We start from the raw sequence: 16,445 nt of genomic DNA, 5'->3' as shown, positions 1-16,445 counted from the left end.
TTTCTGGCATAAGATACAGTCCAATTAAAAATGAGCAGAAAAGCCAAATAACATTATTCCAAAGAAGACATACAGACAGCCAACAGGTACATGAAAAGATGCTCAACAGCATTAATCATGGCAGAAATGCAAATCAAAATCACAATGAGATATCACTTCACACCTGTTAAAATGACTATTATCAAAAAGACAAGAAGTTAAGTGTTGGTGAGGATGTGGAGAATTGGGAACTCTTGTGTACTGCTGGTAGGAATGTAAACTGGTGCAGCCACTATGGAAAACAATATGGACGCTCCTCTAAACATTAAAAATAGAACTACCACATGATCCGGCAAGTTCACTTCTGGGTATTTATCCAAAGAAAACAAAAACACTAACTCAAAAAGATATAAGCACTCTCATGTTCACTGCTGCATTATTTACAATAGCCAAGACATAGAAACAACTTAAATATCCACCAATAGATTAATGGATAAAAAATAATGTTATTATATATATAAAAAATATATATATAGTGTATGTATCTATATGTATAATACACAAATACAATGAAATATTATTCGGCCATAAAAAAGAATGAAATCTGGCCATTTGTGACAACATGGATGGACCTTGAGGGTATTATGCTAAATGAAATACATCAGACAGAGAAAGACAAATACTGTATGATCTCTCTTATATGTGGAATCTTCAAAAAAAAAAAAAAATAGGTACAGAGAACAGATCAGTGGTTTCCAGGGGCAGGGGTGGAGGGTGGGAGAAATCAGAAAAGAACCTAAGAGACCTGTAGACAGCATCAAGCATACTAACACACAAAATGAGAGGGCCATAAGAAACAAAAGGAGAGAAAGGGACATCAAGAATATTTGAAGAAACAATGGCCAATCTACATAGCTTAAGAAATTCAATGAGCCTCAAACAGAATAAACTCAAAGAGATTCACACTGAGCTGTAGTATAGCCAAACTGTTGAAACCCAAGAAAAAGAGAGAATCTTTAAAAGCAAGAAAAGAGAAGTAACTCATCATCAGAAACCAAGGAGGCCAGAAGGCAGTGGAATGACATATTTTATGTATGGGGAAAAAAAACTGAATCAACAAATCTATTTCTGACAAAACTATCTTTCAAAAAGAAAGGAAAAAGACCAACAAGTTTATACTGCATAGCACAGGGAACTATATTCAATATCTTATAGTAACTTATGGTGAAAGAGAATATGAAAAATGAATATGTGTATGTTCCTATATGACTGAAGCATTGTGCTGTACACCAGAAATCAACACAACATTGTAAACTGACTATACTTCAATAAAAATATTTTTTAAAAAAGAAAAAGAAAGGAAAAAGACCAACTTATGGCATAACATTGCGGGGAGCTCAAGTGTCCTACTCCCCACACTGTTATGAAACTGATGAAAACCACTTAAAAAAAATCTAAAGCCTCTGGAAAGGGTTCTAAGGACAAACAACAAAAGAAGAAGCATCTATTCAAAAACATCTTTTAAAATTCACTAAGAAAGGTGTGGTATTTGACCAAAGACTACTCTCTCCCTCTCCCATACTAGCTCAAGGACAGGGAGACTCTACTCAAGACTCCTGAAGTCAAGAACACAGGGCTCCCTCTCCCCACCAAGTCCCATTTAGAGGGCTTTTTTCCCTGGGGGAACAGGGCATTGGAGTTTTTCATCCAGCCACCAGCTGCCTGATGCTAAGGCTGAGTCCTGGGCATGTGCATTTTAGAGGTAGGGGTTCCCTTTTGCCACCGAGCCTCCACTGTGGAAGGCAGACTTTAATTGGGTGTGGTACATGGAGAAGACTGGGGCCCTGAACACCCCTGCCCTGGGTTGTGAGCAGAGAGAGGCAAACTGAGAGGACCTCTGGTTGTACCCGCCCTTCCACTAAGCACTCAGCTGATAGAGCAGAATTACCACTCAGAGAGAAATTTGCCATTGGCCCTACCCCCATCTCTCAGAGACCAGACTCAGAACTTATGCTTAAGGGAAGAAGCAGAAATTAAAACAGATAGCTCCTATTCTCTTCCCAAAGGAACTGACTTCATTTGCAAGACCATGGAGAAAGTCAAGATTAGAGGAGTCCTGAAAAACAAAAAACAAAACAAAACAAAACAAAAAAACAGTGAGGTAGTAATGAAAGGCAGCTGGGAGACATTCAAAATATAGGCTAAACTGTGGGGTAGCTAGTTTGCGGAGAAAATTGGGGAATAAGGCAACTGGGAGGAGCCCTCCTGGGGTTGGAACAAATATCAATCACTAATCTCAGAAACTATTCCTTCAAAAGACCCACAATTTGCTTGGATTTGTTTTTAGAGTAGTTTATGCCCTGGGGCATTATGGAAAACAATTAAACAATCAGGTCACAGTAAGTGAAGCTTGGCTGCTGGGTGTGGTCAGAGAAAGTCAGGCCTAACAAAACCACTGTCATCCCAGGGTGATTGTGGATATATTCAAATTGCACCTCCCTAAGTAGCAACATCAGGGAACTAACCTTGTGGGAAAGGAGGCTACAATGAGATACCACTTTACACCCTCTAGGATGGCCAGAATTGGATAAAGTCAGATAATGACAAGTGTTCGTGAGAATGTAGACAAGTTAGAGCCCTCATACACTGCTGGTATGAGCGTAAAATGGTGCAGCCACTTTGGGAAAATTTGGCAGTATCTTAAACAATTAAACACAGAGTTACCATATGACCCGGCAATAATACTCGTAAGCGTACACCTAGAGAAATGAAAACATATGTCTACACAGAAATTTGTATATGAATGTTTGAGCAGAATAATTCTTAGTAGCCTAAAGGTGTAAATAACCCAAATGTCCATAGATGGATGAATGAATAAACAAAATGTAGTATATCCATACTGTGTATGGAACATTATTCAACCATAAATGGGATGAAGTACTGATACATGCTACAATATGGATGAGCTTTGAAGTATTATGCTAAGTGAAAGAAGTCAGTCACAAAAGACCATATATTATATGATTCTACTCATATAAAATGTTCAAAACTGGGAAATCTATAGAGATAAAAAGTAGGTTAGTGGTTGCCTAGGGCTGGGCAACTCTAGGGGTTTGGGTAGGTGTTTATGGCTAAAGCATATGGACTTCTTGGAGTAATGAAAATGTTCTAAATTGACTGTGGTGATGGCTGCACACATACTAAAAACTACTGAATTGTACACTTTAAATGTGTGAATTGTATGGTATGTGAATTACATTTCAATCTGTCAAAAGAGAACCAACTTAAAGGAGAAATTAAGCCATTCCCAGGTTAAAAAAAAAAAGCAGTGAGGGAGTTCACTGCTAAAAGACGTGCCCTAGAAGAATTACCAAAGGGAGTTCTTCAGGCTAAAATTGAAGGATAACAGACAGTAACTAAAATGTATATGAAGAAATAAAGAACATGGGTAAAGGTAACTACACAAGTAAGTATAAAAGCCAGTATTATTGTATTTTTGGTTTGTAACTCTTATTTTTTCCTATTGATTTAAAAAGAAATGGACAGGCTGATCCTAAAATTCATATGGAAGAGCAAGGGGCCTTGAATAGCCGAAACAATCTTGAAAAAGAATAAAGTTGGAGGACTGACACTTTCCAATTTTTTAAAAGTAATATAATCTAAAGTAATCAAAACAATGTGGTATTGGAATAAGGATAGACACACAGAGAAATGGAATAAATTTGAAAGGCCATACATCTATGGCCAATTATTTCAACAAAGGTGCCAAGATCATTCAGTGGGGAATGAAGTCTCTTCAACATACGGTGCTGGGACAACTGGCTATGCACATGTAAAAGAATGAAATTGGAACTCACATCATATACAAAAATCAACTCAAAATGGATCTATGACATAAACATAAGAGCTAACACTACAGAACACTTAGAAGAATACATAGGGATGAATCTTCATGACCTTGAATTTGGCAAAGAATTCTTAGATTTAACAGAAGGAAACAAAAGAGAAAAATAGATAAAGTGGACTTCAGACTTTAAAAATTGGTACACTGAAGGACATTACCAAGAAAGTATAAAAATATACAGAATGGGAAAAAAATTATAAATCATATATGATCAGTCTACAATTCAGAATATATAAAGAATTTACACTCAGCAACAAAAAGACAAATACCCAAATTTTAAAAATGGGCAAAGGACTTGAATAGAAATCTCTACAAAGAAAATCTACAAATAGCCAACAAGTACATGAAGATGCCCCAAATCATTAGTCATTAGGGAAATACAAATCTAAACCACAGTGACATACCACTTCAAATACACTAGGATGGTTGTAATTTTAAAATTAAAAAAAAAAAAAAACAGGCGACAACAAGTGTTGTCAAGGAAGAATGGTAATTCTGTTTTACTTACAGAAAAATTGCCAAACTGTTTTCCACAGTGGCTGCACCATTTTATATTACAGCTGCAATGAATTAGTTTCAATTTCTCTACTTCCTTGCCAGCACTTGTTTCCTGTTTTTTTCTTTAAGTTAGATTCTGCCCTCAATTTAGAAATTTCAATTGGCCCCTGTTACTATAACCCAGATAACATGCACTTAAAAAATTCATCTATTTTATTGACTTTTAAAAATTTCTCTTCAAAATGTATTAAAAAATTAATCCATGCTAGGAAAAGTTTATATGTCACAAAAGTTTAAGAAATGCATGGGAAAAAGAATCACTTTAAAATAATGGTTTCCTCTGGGGATGAGGGAAGAGAAATGTAAACAGGGATGGGTACAGAGAACTTCAACTATAATGGTAGTGTTTAATTTTTTTATGTTTGGTTCATGAGAACAGAGGTCCGTTGTATTATTCCTTCTATGTCTGAATATGTCTTAAGTATTTCATAACATATATAGAAAGCCCTCCAAAAAAGATAAAGAAAAGAAAGTTAACATTCCTTCATCACCCTCAGTACCACCACCAAAAACACTAGATCATACTAGACAGAGTATTCTGCAACTTACTTTCCTCACATAACAATCCATTATAGCATTCACTAGATCAAGAGTGTAAAAAGGTAAATCTGTTTACAGCTGCAAAATATTTCATAATACGAATGTCCCACAACTTTTTCAAACATCCTCCTATTGATATACAGGTTGTTTCACTTGTCATAAAAACAAAGTTGTTAAGGCATCCTTGTTCATGTGTTCTTATACACCAGTACTTTTATTTCTGTAGGATAGATTCTTATAAGTCAGACTATTAGGTTCCAATATTTAGTCAAGCGATATCTGTATTTTTTATTTCCCTACATATTGTCAGATTATTTTTTCAATAGGGTGCAGCAATTCATACTCTCTCCAGCAACGTATAAGTGAGATATGGGCAATTCTCGAGTGAAATTTCTTTTAACTCCATAAGCATGTAACAGATAAAATTAATTTTTGCTGTCTTCCCCATATTGTAAATGTGTTATGACATTACGTTTAACATAAATGTATTTTCACCAAGAGATCTGAACACGAGAAATTTAGCTTTTTTCTTACTGAGTAATCAAACTAACAATCCACAAATATTAACTACACACAAACACATATACACACACACACACACACACCCTTCTACCTCTGAGATGCTTCCAGAACACACAGTAAGTATTATAAAGCCCTCATTTGGGGTATATATAAAAGACACAGAAGAAAAAAAAAATTTTTTTTAATCTAGCCCACAAAGAATATGTTACAAACTGACCAGCTTATCAAAACTACGAAAAGTTTCCTTATTTCATAGGCGTCTTTTGCACACGAAAGGCACACGAAGGAATTAAGGACGGGTAGGCCCAACAGGTTAGGCAATTCCTGAAAGCGCTCCAGTGAGATAGAGTCTCATTTTAAAGCGGCGTGGTGTCAATAAAAACCCACTTAAACAAATAAAGAAAAGAGAGGAAAACGACCCAGAATCCCTCCTAGGAGCTAGTTTCTGTAACCACCTAGCCTCATCCGTGGCAGAAAGGTGATTAAGGAGAGAGAAATTATTCTCCGATATTTTGAAGAGAAGCGAGCGAGAAAAATGAAATGCAGGCCGGCTCCTCCCCCACTCAGGCAGGCCAGCGATGCCGAAGAGTGTAGCCTTGCTAATGGTCACTTTTCTAGCCGATGTGAGGCTCAGCACTCACCACAACACAAATATTGGAGTTCCTGGACTTTCCTTAGAAGATTCGTCCTTTGGCCGCCTTTCCACATCTCTTATGCCTGCAGTATTTGCACCCTATGCAAACGCCGCCATTTTAGGTCTCAGATAAACCCTCGGGGATAGGACGATAGAAACCTGGGCTGAGCGTCACAGCCAAATAGGCCCCTCGCCCAGCCGCCGTGCACTCCCCAAATGGCTCCCCCCGGCAACGTGACCCAGCCGCCCTACGGCCCCTCCCCCGTGTTCCTGACCAGTTGCACTTCCTTTTGCAGCCTTTGTCAGTTTCGTTGAGATTCCCTCGTTTTCTTTCCCTTCATTTCTTTTTTTTTCCATCCCAGATTTCTTTTGCCTTTGCCCCGACTCCTTTCTTTCCACGTTTCTAGATACCTCTCGTTCTGTTCAACTTTCATTTACCTCACACGTGCATGGCATTTTAAAGAAGCCAAACCTATCATTCCGTTATTTTACCAAATTATAAGGTGAGCTGAGGACTGACTTTTCCCTATTTTATAGGTGAGGAAACTAAGGCTCAGAAAGACGAACCAATTTTCCAAAAGCTGCAACAACTAGTAAGTGTTAGAGTGGACAAAACCTAATTCTTTTCACTCCGCTGAGCTCCGTGCTCCTGTAGATCACGGTCTACTTTAACCAAATAATTGAAAAAATGGGAAAACTGAAGACAGAGATGGGAAGGGTTTAGGCCTAAATTCATACAGTAAGTCAGTGACAAAACTGGATTCAAAACATGCTTCTTTGTTTAATTCTGTAACAAAGTGCCTTTAAAAAGCGGTTGGGATGCTATGCTCCAGCCCAGAAATCCGTCTTTAATTTTTAGGCTTAGCTCAAGTCCTGACTTCTCTAAGAAATCTCTGTATTTATCAAAACGTTGATCTTTTTTGGTCCCTCACCATGAGGGAAAATACACTAGCTGGACGCCAGCCCCAAAAACATTTTTAAAAACCGAGGCTGAAACTTGTTTGTGCAGCATTAGGTGTGAATGGTGTGGAAGGTTAGTGAAGGAAGATTTGTGCTGCACAGATAAAGAAAAGACAATTTAGAGGTCTTAATTCCTTTCCAAGGAAATAGTTTCTACATTCTAATGTTATCTATCTATAGCTTTCTAAGAACCCAACATACAACACCTCCTACTTTATTCATTTACATCATTACTTTTTCTTTCTTTACATTGATATTGTCACACTCAAATAGAAGGTAATAGTAGAGAATTCTATAAACATCTAGGCCTTAATGTGTGGCCATTCTTATGTAAAATACTGCATAGAGCCAGTCTGTGGTGTTAGTAATGTGTGAAGTGAGGTGAAAAGAGTTTAGCGTAAGCTTAAAGTGTGTCATTTCCTGGGGTTTAGACATGTCTGAGCGCAATTTGGAAACTGTTTGGTAGGGTAGACACTAGAAATCAATTGCAGGAGGAACTGCTGAACTCTTGAGAAAGAATTCACCCTAAGAAAGAAGGGAGTCCAGCAGACAACCTAGTGTAAATGGAGGATCAGTTCTGAGTATTACAAGGGATCTGTGACTTCAATCATCTTCTCCCATCAAGTAGCCTACCTCTTTATTGTACTACAAAATGTATTTATTTCAAGCTAAATACACAGCATCTCTCTGCAGTGATTTAATGATAAATAGAAAGGTGGGAAAAAATGAGTGAAACATATTACAGTTTTGCTTTGACGACTCTCAGAACATTTTCTGTCTGGAACAAATGACCATTTGAATTTTAAAGAAATACATATAAATAAAAATCAGCAGGAAGCACTAGTAGAACAATAGGCTTGTGAAGCTGCTAGTCAATTTTGGGGTGGGGGGACCTGATGCACTGGTTTTATTTAGTGGTATTTCAAATAGAAAGGTGTTGGACCCAGGGACCTAGGGGCAGAAAAGCTGTGTTAATTTGCAGCCAAATTTGAAATTTAATACCCGTGCTTCCACCCATTCACATTTTCCCCAGTCTATCTTGATTCCAACCCAAGAAAAATGCCTCCAGAAAACACCAGAGTTTGGTGGCCAGGCTATAATATTTGCTCTTTCAAGGCTGATCCTCTTAGCTTCTTGGGTTCTACTGGTGCAGTCAGCACCTGTTCTCTTCTCTATGAGAGCCCAATTTTCCTCTTTCATAGGTAATTATTCCAAAAGTAAGAAAAATGTCTCCTGCAAGGATATAAAATCCAAATAGACAAAAGAGTTGGGATTTCACCATCATCTAGCCGTATTTAGCAGGCACTTACTTACAAAGGGCTCTCAATTGGAGAGTTTACAAAGATAATTGCACAGACTTCTGGGACAATAATTTGTTACTTTATCATTCATAATCTAAGAGAAATAAATTAGTAATGAACCTATAAATGACAGTTAAAATAATTGATGTGTACAAAGTTAGACTCCACATTTGATTTGAATGCATTCATTTAAAACATGAGTTGAGAAAAAATACAACTTGATGTGGCAAATGGGAGAACATATGTAACAGAATGTATTCATTCATAAAGAACTTACACCTAAAGAATAGGGCTACACAAGAGAGTGGGAGAGAGCACAAATAGGAATGCAAAACAGTATTGGTGCTCAAGGAGATTGGATTCAAGTTGGGGAGGGGAAAATAAGAGGAGTTCTAAAGAATTATAAGCAGTATTTTTGTATCAGGCACTGTACTAGGTACAAGGTGGGAATAAAAGTGAGGCTTGGATGTGGGAAGAGAATATGGGGATGAATCTACCATGATTCTCAGCCTCAGGGAATTTACAGACTACTGGGGAAAAATAAAACATGAAGGTTGAATAATATTTTTTATTAGGGGACTCAAGGAGATAAAAAGTATTTAATACATACATTTCAACACCTGAAATGATTTATGAAGTCATACATTTTGCAAGGCTGTATTAAGTGATGTAGCAAATGGGAAGAACAACAACAAAAAGAAATCTATGAATATATTGCAAACCAATGAGGGCATATTAAAAGGGAGGTATACCATGAGACATGTAAAAGTTACACTATTTACAGTATGAGTGAAGTTGACCTTTCCTGAAGCTCTTTTTAAAGTTTTAAAATTTTTTAATTGAAGTATAGTTGACTTAAAATATTACATTAGTTTCAGATGTACAACATAGTAATTCAATATTTTTAGATTGTTCTCCATGTAGTTATTATAAAATATTGGCTATATTTCCTGTGCTATACATTACATCCTTATAACATATCTATTTTAAACCTAATAGTCTGTACCTCCTAATCCCTCTCACCCATTTTGCCCTCCCCCACCCCTCTCCCTTCTGGCAACCACCAGTCTATTCTCTGTATCTGTGAGTTTGTTTCTGTTTTATTATATTTGTTCATTTGTTTTCTTTTTTACATTCCATGTATAAGTGAAAACATACAGTATTTGTCTTTCTCTCTGACTTATTTCACTAAGCATAATACCCTCCAAGTTCACCCACGTTGTCACAAACAGCAAGATTTCATTTCTTTTTTATGGCTGAGTAATATTCCATTGTAAATATATACCACATCTTCTTTATCCATTCATCTGTTGATGGACATTTAGGTTGCTTCCACATCTTGGCTATTGTAAATAATGCTGCTATGAACATTGGGGTGCATATATCTATTTAAATTAGTGTTTTCATTTTCTTTGGATAAATAACCAGGAGTGGAATTGCTGGATCATATAGTAGTTCTATTTTTTATTTTTTGAGTAACCTCCATACTGTTTTCCATAGTGGCTGCATCAATTTACACACCCACTAACACTGTATTAGGGTTCCATTTTCTCCATATCCTTCTCCAACATTTATTTGTTGTCTTTTTGGCAGTAGCCATTCTGACTGGTGTGAGGTGATAGCCCATGGTGGTTTTGATTTGCATTTTGTTGATGGCTAATGATGCAGAACATCTTTCTATATGCTTATTGGTCATTTGTATATCTTCTTTGGAGAAATATGTATTCAAATACTTTGCCCATTTTTCAATTGGGTTATTGGTCTTTTACTGATGAGTTGTAAGAGTTTTATGTATGTTCTGGATATATGCTGTTATCAGATATGTGGTTTGCAAATATTTATTCTGATTCTATGGGTTTTTTCAATTTCTTGATATGTCCTCTAAAGCACAAATTTTTTTTCATTTTGATTAAGTACAATTTATGTGGGATTTTTTTCTTGTGTTTGTTGTTATTCCTTGGGCTTTTGATGTCATATCTGAGAAACTATTGTCTAACCTGAAGGTATAAAGATTTACATCTAAGTTTTCTGAGTTTATAGTTTTAGCACTTACACTTAGATCTTTGATCTATTTTGAATTAATTTTTTGTGTATTGTGGGAAATAGGGTTTCAACTTATTTCTTTTGCATGTGAATATCCAATTATCTCAGCACAATATGTTTTAAAGACCAGTCTTTCTTTGTTGAAAATTAGTTGACCATAAGTGTGAGGACTTATTTCTGAACTCTCAGTTCTATTCCATTGATATATATGTCTGTTATGTCAGTAACAAGTCTTAATTACTGTAGCTTTGAAGTAAGTTTTAGAATCAAGAAGTATGAAGGCTACAGATTTATTTATTTTTCTGGATTGTTTTAGTTATTTTGGTCCCTTGCAGTTCCTTATGTAGAGGGTTAGTTTGGTAATTTTTGGAATAATCAAGGTGGGGTTTTGATAGGGATTGTGTTGGATGTGTAGAAAATTGGGAGAAATATTGGCATCTCAATATATTAAGTCTGCCAATCCATGAACAGGGAATGGAGCTTTTCCCATATACATAAATTTTTTCAATGACATTTTGAACCTTTCTATGTACAAATTTTGTACTTTTTTGTTAAACTTACTCCTAAGTGTTTTTTATGCTATTTTAAGTGGAATTTTCTTAATTTCATTTTCAGATTGTTCATTGCGAATGTATAAAGCTACAACTGATTGTTGTATATTGGTTTTGTATTGTACAACCTTGTTATAGTGGTTTATTAGTTCTAGTTCTAGTAGTTTTTTATGGATTCCTTAGCATTTTCTATATACAAGATTATGTCATTTAAAAATAGATACAGTTTTACTTTTTTCTTAATTTGAATGCCTTTTATTTCTTTTTCTTGCCTAGTTTCCCTGGACCTCCACTACAAGGCTGAATAGAAGTGGTGAGAACAAACATCTTTGACTTGTTCCTGATCTAAGGAAGAAAGGGTTTTCATAGGTGCTGTATTAGCTTCCTGTTGCCACTATAAAAAAATTACTGCAAACTTAGTGACTGAAAATAACGCAGATTTATTCTCTTAACACTTCTGGAGGTCAGAAATCTGCAATCCATTTCTCTTAGTTAAAATCAAGGTGTCAGCAGGCCTGTGTTCCTTCTGGAGGCTGTAGAAGAGAATCTGTTTCCTTGCATTTTCTTGCTTCCAGAGGCTGCATGCCTCCCTTGGCTTATGGGCCTCTTCTTCCACCTTGAAATCTGGCAATGTAGCATCGTCTCTAATTTCTCACCTATGCTTCCTGCCTTTCATCTTCTTTCATCTTCTTTCGTTGACTCTGATTTCCTGCCTCCCTATTATAAGGAAACTTGTGACTATTGAGGGGGCTCACCTGAATAATCCAGCATAAACTCCCCATCTCAAGATCTTAATCACATCTGCAAGGTCTCTTACCATGTTTACAGTTCTGGGAATCAGGACAGGGGCCATTATTCAGCCTATCAAAGATGCCCTTTTTCAGTTTGGGTAAGTTCCCTTCTATTCCTAGTGTGTTAGGTTTTGGGTTTTGGAGGGTTTTTTTCATGATAGGGTTTTGATTTTGTCAAAGGTTTTTTTCTACATTTAAGATGATTATGTGGTTTTTGTGCTTTATGCTATTAATAGGGTGATTGATTTTCATATGTTGAACCAATTTAGCATTCCTGAAATAAATCCCACTTGGTCATGACATATAATCCTTATGATGTTTCCAGGTTCAGTTTGGTAGTATTTTGTTGGAGATTTTTGTGTCTATATTCTCAAGAGATATTGGTCTATAGTTTCCATTTCACATGTTTTTATCTGGTTTTTGTATCAGGGTAATTCTGGTCTCAAAGAATGAGTTAGAAATTGTTCCCTCCTCTCCTATTTTTTGGAAGAGTTTGCAAAGGACTGTTAATTCTTTAAACATTTGATAGAATTGACCAGTGAAGCCATGTGGGCCTGGGCTTCTCTAAATGGGCTTTTCTTTGATCACTGATTCTCTCTCTTCTCTTTTAAAGGTCTATTCAGATTTTCTGTTTCTTCTTGAGTCAGTTGTTGATAGTTTGTGTTTTCATTTTCCATGCTACTTAAAACTGTTTCAGATGAAATTTATACAGGACTTAAGTCATCAGAATATTTATGATCCAAGTCATTGGCTTTTTTTTTTTTTTTGTAAATGAGAAGCATTCATAGAAAGCAATTTTTCTCTGGTTCAAAATGAAAATTATGAGGGCACTTCATTTAATTTTTCATATACCACTTCAAATCTGAAATTAGGACATCTATAATTTTCTTAATTTCTATTTGATATGCATTTTCTCTACAATAATTGATGTTTCATCTAGTGATTTGTGCATTTACAATTTACTTATTTTTTCATTTATTTTCAAATTCAGGAAGAATATTCATATCTCTTGATAAAGTTTTACATTCATAAAACATACTTTCAAAGTTGGTTTCTTTCATTACCATTCAAAATATAGAACTATGTACATGTGAACACACACATTTTCATTTGCTTCATACTCTAATATGGCTTAGCACAGCCCTGCTGTTTTCAGCCTGTACTTAAAGTTTCAATATTTTGTTCATCATAGATCTATTGCACTAATTTTAATTTTAAAAATATTGCATTTACAACTTCAGGTTCACTAGAATGACTGTAATCAAAAAGGCAAGCGTTGGTAAGAATATGGAAAAACTGGAGCTCTCACATATTGCTGGTGAGGATGTACAATGAGGGATAGTTTGGGAGTTCCCCACAAAGGTAAACCTAGAGTTACCATATGACCTAACAGTTCCACCCCTAAGTATATGCCCGAGACAAAACATATGTCCACACAAAAACCTGTTCATAACTGTATTTTTCATAACAACCAAAAAGTAGAAACAACTGAAATGTCCATCAACTCATGAATGGATAAACAAAATATCGATAGAATGGTTGAATCTTGAAAACACCATACTAAATTAAAGAAGCCAGGGAGGGTGTAGCTCAAGTGGTAAAGTGCATGCTTAGCATGCATAAGGCCCTGGGTTCAATCCCCAGTACCTCCATTAAAGAAATAATTAAATAAACAAACTTAATTACCTACCCACCCAAGAAAAAGAAAGGGTGCCTAAGAGATCCTACATCATATAAAGCCCAGGGGCAATTACCCTGAGGCTAAATGAAAGAAGCCAATCACAAAAGACCACATATTGTATAATTTTACTTACATGAGGTGTCTGGAATAGATAAATCTATAGAGACAGAAAATAGTTTTGTTGTTGCCTAGGATTGGGAGGAGAGAGGTTGGAGTTAAGGGGAGTGGGGACTGACTCCTTAATGGGCACGAAGTTTCTTTTTGGAGTGATGAAAATGTTGTAAAAATAGATCATGGTGATGGTTGCACAACTCTGTAAATATACTAAAAACCATTGTATTGTGCACTTTGAATTTTAAATTTAAAATAAAGCTGTAAAAAAGCAAATGAATAATTACATTAAAATATTATTTATCTTTATTACTGAGTTTCTTAGGCTTTCTTAAATTTTGCATCCAAGGCAAGTGCTTTACCTCACGCTAATCCTGGCTCTGGGAATTAGTGATTCCCAAAGGCATCTTGAATAAAATCATGCATTGCCCACAAGCTACTGATCCCTTAAATTCTAACCGTTGGAGATTGTCCCTTTAGCCTAAGGTTTTCATCCCTATTAGAATGTTAATTCCCCAGGAGGAAGAGGAACAGAGAATATCCCAGTAAGTACTGTCTACTATTCACATCTTATAAGTGAAGTTATTGTCTTTGTTCCTCACCATATTGTTAATGGGAAAGTAAGAGACATTAGGGCTCTAAAACAAAGAGAGCCCTAGGGATGAGAGAAGTCCAGAAAAAAAGATTGAGGGCCATAGAAGCAAATTCTGCCTTTTAATATGAATTTCTTATGATCAACTCATCTAATATTTATTGAACACCTACTCTGTGTCAGGCTCTGGAGTAGGTACAGGAGTATAGCAGTGAAAAAACAGACATGTTCCATATTTTCAATGACTTCACAATCTTGTAGGTAAGATAGACCAGTAAAGACCTGATTTTGTATAGTGCCAGATACTGTGATAAAGGCATGAGATGGTTCACAGAGGAAGGAAAGTATTTGGGTTTGCACAGTACTTTACAGTCTACAAATCACCTCATCCATGACCTTACTGGATCTTCACAACAACCCTTTGAGTTTTTCAGAGCAGAGATTGATATTCTCACTTTACACATGAAAAAAAAATGACATTAAGCTGAATGGCAGTCAAGACTAGAATCCAGGTTTCATGGTCTTTTCACTTCATCCTGCAGTTCTTGCAGACAGGTCATGGTGCTAGAGCTATAATAGGTTCAACTGGATGAGTTTAATTTTCTATCTTCCTTTACACCCTCAAAATCTGCTCTCCTAGATATTCCCAAAGCCTTAGCCAACACTGGAAAAGGATGAGGAAGGCAGGAATGAGTAGGTCCTTAGCCGAAGGATATATACATACATTGTACTGGGATATACTAGAGTTCTCCTTCATGAATTCTTTGCCAGCTTCTTGGTTTTTGCCAAGTAGACTAATAAATGGCATTATTAATCATCTTTAAACAAAAACCTCAGTCTAGTCAAATGTGAACTGAAGTTATCTGCCTGTCACAGTCTGTAATTTCAGGGAAATCCAAAGCATATGTTTCTGATTTATTTGTATTTACCTCATAAAAAAAATGTTTTTAAAAAGCTATGGGCTGCTCCAATGCCTCTTTTGGCTTCTTAATAAGCCTTTTAAGTTATCTTTTGCTATTCTTAAAACTAGGTCATTCTGTGCCAAGGATGGCTATTTGTTTTTGATATGCCAGATTGCTGCACTATGACTCAAATAGGCTTTGCAATTTGAATTAGGTTCAAAAGCTTTGACCAAAGAGTGAAGAGCAAACTTCTAAATTTAGTCATAATAACCTCACTCAGATCTCAGGCTTCCCAATCATATCACCTTCACACTTTGAACTTAGATTCTAGGCATATTCTCAAGACTGAGGTTTTAAAACTCATCTCCAGATCCACTCTTCTCACCTTTACACTCTTCTACTCAAACAAACAATCAAACAAGCACAAGGGAGTTGCTCTTCCTTGGTGACCACACAAAAAGATATGGAGCTTCTAATGAGGTAGATAGGATTTGATCTAGAAAGAAAAGAAAATCTTAACTTTGCCTTAGACTAGAGAAACTTTGAGTGCAGTGGTTTAAAGATGGCTCTAATAATCCAAGACCGCAAATGCCTGGATACTAAAATAACTAAAGCTTTACAGATGAACTGATTTAGAGTAACTAGTAGGGCTAAGGAAACTGAGAGGCAAAAAGACTATAAAAAAGTTTCTGAGCACTTATAACAGTAATAACTAACACTTATGTAGTATGCCAGGTATTAGTTTAAGAGTCTTACATATATCTGCTCTTTGTGCAGCAATCCTGTGATATTGGTACTATTATTCCATTTTATATATGGAAAACAAGAGGCACTAAGAGATTAGGCAACTTGCCCCCGAATCACACAACTAGCAAGTGACAGAGATAGGATTTAAACACAGGCATCTAAGATCTAGATCCATGATATGCTATGCTTTTCTTTTTTAATTATTGAAGTATAGTCAGTTACAATGTGTCAATTTCTGGTGCACAGCATAATGTCCCAGTCATGCATATATATACATGTATTCCTTTTCATATTCTTTTTCATTAAAGGTTATTACATGATATTGAACATAGTTCCCTGTGCTATACAGAAGAAATTTTGTTTTTTATCTATTTTTATATATAGTAGTTAACCTTTGCAAATCTCAAACTCCCAAATTTATCCCTTCCCACCCCTTTTCCCCCATAACCATAAGATTGTTTACTATGTCTGCAAATCTGTTTCTGTTTTGTAGATGAGTTCTTTACTGTCCTTTTTTCTCTTTCTTTCTTTTTTTTTTTTCACTATTCCACATATGATTGATGATATGCTATGCTTTATATGGCTTTGCTAACAACCTGGTCCCTTCATCCTCCCAAATACCAGCTCTC

The 16,445-nt window shown here is 36.0% G+C and overlaps 1 long non-coding RNA gene across 1 annotated transcript in view; it reads right to left on the bottom strand.

The window, feature by feature from the left end:
• Nucleotides 1–6,344, bottom strand: part of LOC123612011 (uncharacterized) — a 76,771-nt gene extending 70,427 nt beyond the window's left edge. The window contains exon 1 of the long non-coding RNA XR_006719151.2: nt 6,145–6,344. This is a non-coding gene — a long non-coding RNA (uncharacterized LOC123612011). The remainder of the gene's footprint in view (nt 1–6,144) is intronic.
• Between the last annotated feature and the right edge of the window lie 10,101 nt (nt 6,345–16,445).

Source organism: Camelus bactrianus, chromosome X (genome assembly GCF_048773025.1).
Source record: "Camelus bactrianus isolate YW-2024 breed Bactrian camel chromosome X, ASM4877302v1, whole genome shotgun sequence".
Lineage (NCBI taxonomy): Eukaryota > Metazoa > Chordata > Mammalia > Artiodactyla > Camelidae > Camelus > Camelus bactrianus.
This window is presented reverse-complemented; position numbering and strand designations above follow the sequence as displayed.